This window comes from Pimephales promelas, chromosome 14 (genome assembly GCF_988280905.1).
Source record: "Pimephales promelas chromosome 14, fPimPro1.hap1.1, whole genome shotgun sequence".
NCBI classification, from domain to species: domain Eukaryota; kingdom Metazoa; phylum Chordata; class Actinopteri; order Cypriniformes; family Leuciscidae; genus Pimephales; species Pimephales promelas.
Window position 1 is genome coordinate 10,162,315 of NC_142782.1, and position 6,706 is coordinate 10,169,020.

Here is a 6,706-nt window from a genome sequence, read left to right on the forward strand (position 1 = left end):
GGTGAACTAACCCTTTAAGGTCCAAATACTGTAGAGGCTCAAAAGGAGCACCCTTAATGGCCTCTAGGACCAAGGAAAGGTCCCATACTGGAACCGAGAGGGGTTGAGGGGGGTTCATCCTTCTAGCTAGCCTGAGAAAGCGGACTACAAGGTAATTTCTATCTAGTGACTGGCCGTGCGAATGTTTGACAAACGCAGTAATTCATACTTTGCAGTCATGTGACTACCATGGATGCCTGGTGGGCAACAAACAGGTATTTTCAACGTAGAGTCCTGTAGTTCCAGGTCTTTCAAGTAGCTATCAAGTTTGTTAGAGATTATAAAGCAGACAAGGTTTCTTTAGATAATCGAGCATTAATAATTCCTCCGTAAATAATTTAGCTCTGCTCTTCTCAATGAAAACCATAGATATCACAAACCTCAAAACAACCTATCACACACTTTTGCTGTTGTTAGCAAAATACAGACACTCTTGCCTACTACTCCGCGCTTTGCTCTATCACTTTTATATATTTTAATCGCTCCATCGCTTTTATACTTTTATATTTGATCTCCTTTATCACCTAATTTTTACTTAAGAAAATCAGCACAGTGCTGAAACGCTTGATTCAGCACATTTTTACTACAAAAAAGCAGGACCAGCCTCCCACTGAAAGCTTAAATTCCGGGGAAGGGAAAACACAACTGCCTACATTCTAAAGGATAAGAGAAAGTCTCTCTTCTGGAATCTATTAGCTGCACTAACTGCCAGAGACATTTACAAAGGATTGCAGTTCTTGAAACAAAGTTTGGACCACCAAACCAGGCGGAACACACAACAGAATTTCATCATGGACGCCCTCAGCAAATCAATGGCACAAACAGGGAGTGAGACCCAAAGGCACTCGCATGTGCATCACATGTGCAGTAGCATCCTCTACCCTAGATACGGCTCTGGAAACGATTGCAAACACTGATCTTCTACCACCGCCTATACATCTTGAGAACAGATTTGAAGTATTAATGAATGAGGAATCCTTCAATGAGATCGAACACAGACTGAATCAGCCAGTAGCTAGCAATGCTAACTCAAGGTCGAGCAAACAGCAGCACTCAGCTAAGAGCACAGCCAAGCACAGGACTCTGATAGTGGGTGACTCCACAATCAGAAACATTATTAGCAGGGATACAACTACGTGCTTCCTTCCACAAGCAACAACTTCTGATGTAAATAAGAAACTTCAGAACATTCTGATGAAACATAAGACTGCAAATCGACTCATCATTCATGTGGGGAAAAATGGTATTCATAAAGAGCAGTCAGAACTCCTTAAGACGGATTTCAATGAACATTTTGAAACACTTAACAGACTGAAAGTTCAGACGTTCATCAGTGGACCACTCCCAGCAAGAGGAACAAACAGGTTTTCACAGTTGCTTGGGCTGAACACATGGCTACAAAAAACCTGCAATATAAAAAGGTGTGAACTTCATTGACAACTTCAATCTTTTCTGGAGTCAGAGGCAACTGTTTCAATGGGATGGGCTCCACCCAAACAAACTTGACTCAAGAGTACTAAAGGACAATATCTACTTCTCCCTCAATCATCCTTCTGCAGTATGTGACAATTTACTCAACCTGTAAGGCATACAGTACACACACACCTGGACACAGTATGAATGACCACAGGACTTGACATATCACAAAAGGACAATGATAACACCATGCAGCCACAACTTCTGCTCACGGACACAATCTCAGCAGAGTCCTGCCCACAGAGCTCACCACAGACAGACCGGGACATATTAGAACTGCTCCAAGATTCAGCTCCCAAGGACAACTTTCTGTAAAACAGCGAGGGAAACCAGGACAGCATATTACAGCCTCCGACAACACCAGAGCAACAGCTCCTCTCCCCAGACACATTATCCCTCTCTCCAGCATCTCCACTTCTATGCTTCTCAGACAAAATGGAAAAACTGGTGTACTGTTATCTGGAACCAAACTATCCCAACTCTTTTGCTGCAAGCCCCCAGCAGGCCCCACAACCACCCAAAGCCTGCGGGCCCAGCCCCTCCTCCTCTACTTCCTCCTGTGAGAGCTCATTGGCATCTGCCACAGCGCCAGGGCTCACACCCTCTTCCATCTGCTCGAGGTGAAACAAAAACAATTGATACCAGCTCTCAGTGATATGTGTCGGGTCCCCGCTATGATAACAGTAACTTTCTTAAATGTTTACAAAACAACTGGGAACCCAGTGTGTCTGAATCTGCCTGAATTTGTTCAATTTGATGATAGAAAATCTAAGGCCTTCAAAAGCCGCACAGCAAACCCATCTAATCTGGTGCCTATTATGCCAGACTAAGATTGCTGTGGGGCCAAAAAGTAAGACTGTTAAGTTAGCACTTTTAAACATCCGCTCACCTAAAAACAAATCACTTCTAGTCAACGACTTAATAACCACATACAACCGGGACTTTATGTTTCTAAATGAAACTTGGTTAGAAGACAGCTGCAGTGGAACAGTCCACAATGAAACATCACCTCCTAACTTTCCTTTCATGAGTGTCTGCAGAGCGGGTAAGAGAGGCGGGGGCTTAGCTGCTCTTTTTAAAGATGTCTATGAATGTAAGCAGATATCATTTGGGAATTACCCGTCTTTCGAATATCTGGGTATTGTGTTAAAAGGTTGACAAGGCCATGGTGTCGCACTCGGGACATCCGCCCTTGGACAGTGCACGTGCACCATAGTGATATGGCGGTCCCTGTTGGCGAGAGGGGCTCTGCACGGGCCACAGGAGATACGAGGCATTTGCAGCAATGCCTCGGCTCTTTTCGACACAAGAAACGCGAGTGTCGAAGCGGCGAGGGAGCGTGAAAGGATATAGGCGCCGGAAAGCGCAGCAAGAGAAGACGACCGGCTTCCTCAGTGATCTCGTCCCGCTGAAAGGGTGTTCGATGGTGCAGGCTTCTTCTCGAAGATCCAGCAATGCGAAGGCTTCGCTGAAGAGATGAAAATCAAGGCGCATCCTATCGAGCTCTGGCTTAAAGTAGTCTATATTTTCTAATCCAGCAGATCCTTCTGTTGGGCTGCAAAAATAATCCTTAATCCTTTGTTATTTGCAATAATATCACATATATTATTGATAAACCAGTGAATTCCAAAATGTTTTGTTTCAGAATAATTTATATTTGTGGTTTGGAGATTGTAAGAGCCAAGCAGTTAAGACTATGTAGATGGTTTTTCAACTAGTCTACAATTTATTTTCTCCACCTTTAAAGCTACGCTATGTAGCTATGTTTTTGTTTTATAAAAAATAAAATGTTATTAATGAGAGTGCAACGAATCAATTTCCCAAAGCTTGTCTTAACTTCACCCAAATACACTTTGATAAAGCTAATAATGACTTATATTTTAGAGCTGTCAGGGTGGATTTAGCAGGAAATTGCATTTATTTTCCCATGTGTGTCATGAATGATCTGTACAGAGAAAAGTAGCTCTGAGTGTGTAGCATGTAAACAGAGGACTGACCATGAATCACTCAAAATGGAAAAAAAAAAAATACAGCTTTATTTATTTTTCCCTATGCTCTAAGATGTCATGTGTTTGCAGTGCATCGAACCACATGCATCCACTTTGAAAACTATGTTATTTAGCAAGATGTATGCAGTTTTATTTTTGAATCACTACATATATAATAAATCGTGCTGATTGTGCATCTTTGTTTCACAGAATGAGGTGTTGATGATTTAGGAGACAAAGGCAGTGTGTCGTGGCTCACGCTATCTCCCAGCAGGTCGTATGGAGATAGTGAAAAATATTGTAGAAGCTGAAGGCTTACAAATTTTAAGAATGTTTAATTTAGATTCAACAGTATTTTAACTGAAAAAGTGCATACAGTATTTACCATTTTGAGGCCAAGAAGATTAAGCCAAGCATTCCAGGTATCTGACATTAGCTTTTGTCTTTATGCACTTCCTGGCCATCAAGATACAGCTCTGTTTTTGTCTCTATGATAATGGTAATGGTTGAGCAATCTAGTCAGGCTGATGGGATTAGCCTCAATGCCCTGAATAACTGGTGTGTAGAATAACTGGAATAGCTGGTATGTGGTGGAAGTTCTTGCACACTATGGCTGCCATTAGCCATAATGCCATTAGAAGTTCTGGCGCACTAGGGCTGTGTCGAAAAAAAAAAATCAATTCACGAATTATGAATCGATTTTCAGATTAAGATCGATTGCAAGACTGGAAAACTGGAAACTGGTTGAAGAGATCATTGGTCTATGAGACGAAGGACCTTGCTTACACACTCCTTCCCCACATCCCCCACTCTTGCAGAGATCATTCAAATAAGAATTTAGAAGAACAAGAATTTGGTTTTAATGTGAATGATTATCATTAAGGATTGTGTTTAGTATCATTTTAAAGGTCTCAGGGTGACTGGTACAGATGTCTCATTCCCAAAGAAGTAAATCAAAAGGTAATAAAGTTCTTAAGAATATAGGAATAACTGGCACACAAAGGAATGTGGTCTCTAGGCATGGCCCTACTTCCAAAAGGTGTAAATTCATGAATGCTAATTTCCACTGTCCCTTGCAAATAGTCAAACTTCTCCCCCCTCTAGTATGGAGGAGGAACACAGTAAATTTCCACTAAACTCATGTTTTACACATCAAATGAGGTCTGGCTATATAAGGAAAATGCCACAAGAGCTCAGGGCTCTTTATGTATCAGATGAGCCCATGAATGCTGTGTCGTAATGTCGGGTAAAGGATTTTTCTCTTTGTTCAAGAACATTTGATGGTTTGCATTGATTATCTTTCAGTTGATTATGGAATTGTAATAATACATTTACCTGACATAAACAATTTTTTATATTTGATTATTCTAACAGACTTTGACTTTATTTTCATTAGAGTTAAAAGGATTATTCAAACATTAACATATATTTAATGATGCACAGATATCATTGAAAAACCTTTTCATTTTATGGAGTCAGATGAAACCAATTAATACATACGATAAAATGTATTGCATTTAATTAAAAATCCCTTTGCCATGAGAAGAGACGGAACACGTGTGAGACCTTCACCTCTAATCGAGTACTGCCATTGGATCGATTTAGCAGGCCTTACAGCATCATCCAGATTTATGCTGAACATTGGTGGTGGTGGTTGAGGATATTCCCTTCCATTTGAAGCACATTGAGTGCCGAGCACTATATAAATGTAATGAATTATTATTATTATTTAACTCTGTTCAAAGAATATGACACATTTACCTAGCCTGGATGCCAGCCCGAACTCCGCCCACAACATTTTTTGGTCGGGAAGTTCGGTCTGGACTCGATCCATTGAGGAGAAATTATGATCAGTCAAAAAATGAACGGGCCAATCAAATTGCCAGGGCGGGCTTTATACGATGATGGACAGATGATCTGCAGGGACGTAATCATCACGTTATCAAGGAGCGCTTGTCAAAGATGACTGCAGCTGGAGAATTGAGATGTATCTTTTGTAAAATAAATCGACAGCGCATTCATTTTAATAGACAAACAGAGAACTGCAATCAAGGCATTTGTCGATCGGAAAGATATTTTTGGCGTCCTTCCTACATGATTCGGGAAAAGTGTAACTTATCAGCTGGCTCTGGCGGTCTTTAAGAAGATGGGACGTAATGAAAAGCCTGTGGTCGTTGTGGTTTCCCCTTTGGTGGCACTCATGGAGAAGTAAGTAAAATAAGCAACACTCGTTATTTAACTTCTAAAATAAAAAAAGCTAGGCTACGTTCTGTATTTGAAAACTGCGCTATGCAAAGAATGGTAAATGGTAAATGGACTGCATTTATATAGCACCTTCATAGACCTAATGGCCACCAAAGCGCTTTACATTTGCCTCACATTCACCCCTTCACACACACATTCATACACCGACGGCGGTGTCAGCCATGCAAGGCGCCAGCCAGCTCGTCGGGAGCAGCTGGGGTTAGGTGTCTTGCTCATGGACACCTCGACACTTGGTCAGGTGGAACCGAGGATTGAACCACCAACCTTTCGGTTTGTAGACAACCCACATGAACCACTGAGCCACTGCCGCCCAAAGAAATTGACTTAGTTGCTCTGATTGGTTGTAGGTCTACCGACTATCCAATTGAGTGCAGAGTTTGTTTTTTTTCCTGGTTCGGTTATGACACGCCTCATAATCAAAGCCCAACTGAGGAGTTTCAGACTCATATTCTCTTTTGAATACGAGTATGACGAAGTCAGGCTAACATTTACCCCTTTTCCACCGAAAAAATAACTGGTTCGGAACTGGTGCTGGTTCAAAGTTGGTTCGGAGTTGGTTCAACTTGCGAACCCGTTCAGAACCTGTTTGTTTTTCCACTGACTAGAGCGCCCAGGGAACGTCGTTACGTCACTGTGCACGTCGCTAGAAACGCTTACATTGCTTTGGGATTATCTCTACCTCGTTTACCAAGAAAACTTTAAAAACAATTGAAATATGTAAGTCTTTTAATCTTTTTGTTTGATATGTAATCTTTTCTGATAAGTTATGTACCCCTGTCTTGTGTCATTTTTCTTTCCATTTATTTGTTCTATATCGTGACTGTTTTCTTCTTTGCTTATGTTTCAAATAAAAAAAATAAATAAATAAAAACGCTTGCGTGTTTCTGCAGTTTCTCCTGGCTTTGCGATGGTCAGAAAATATGTTTAGAACACATCTA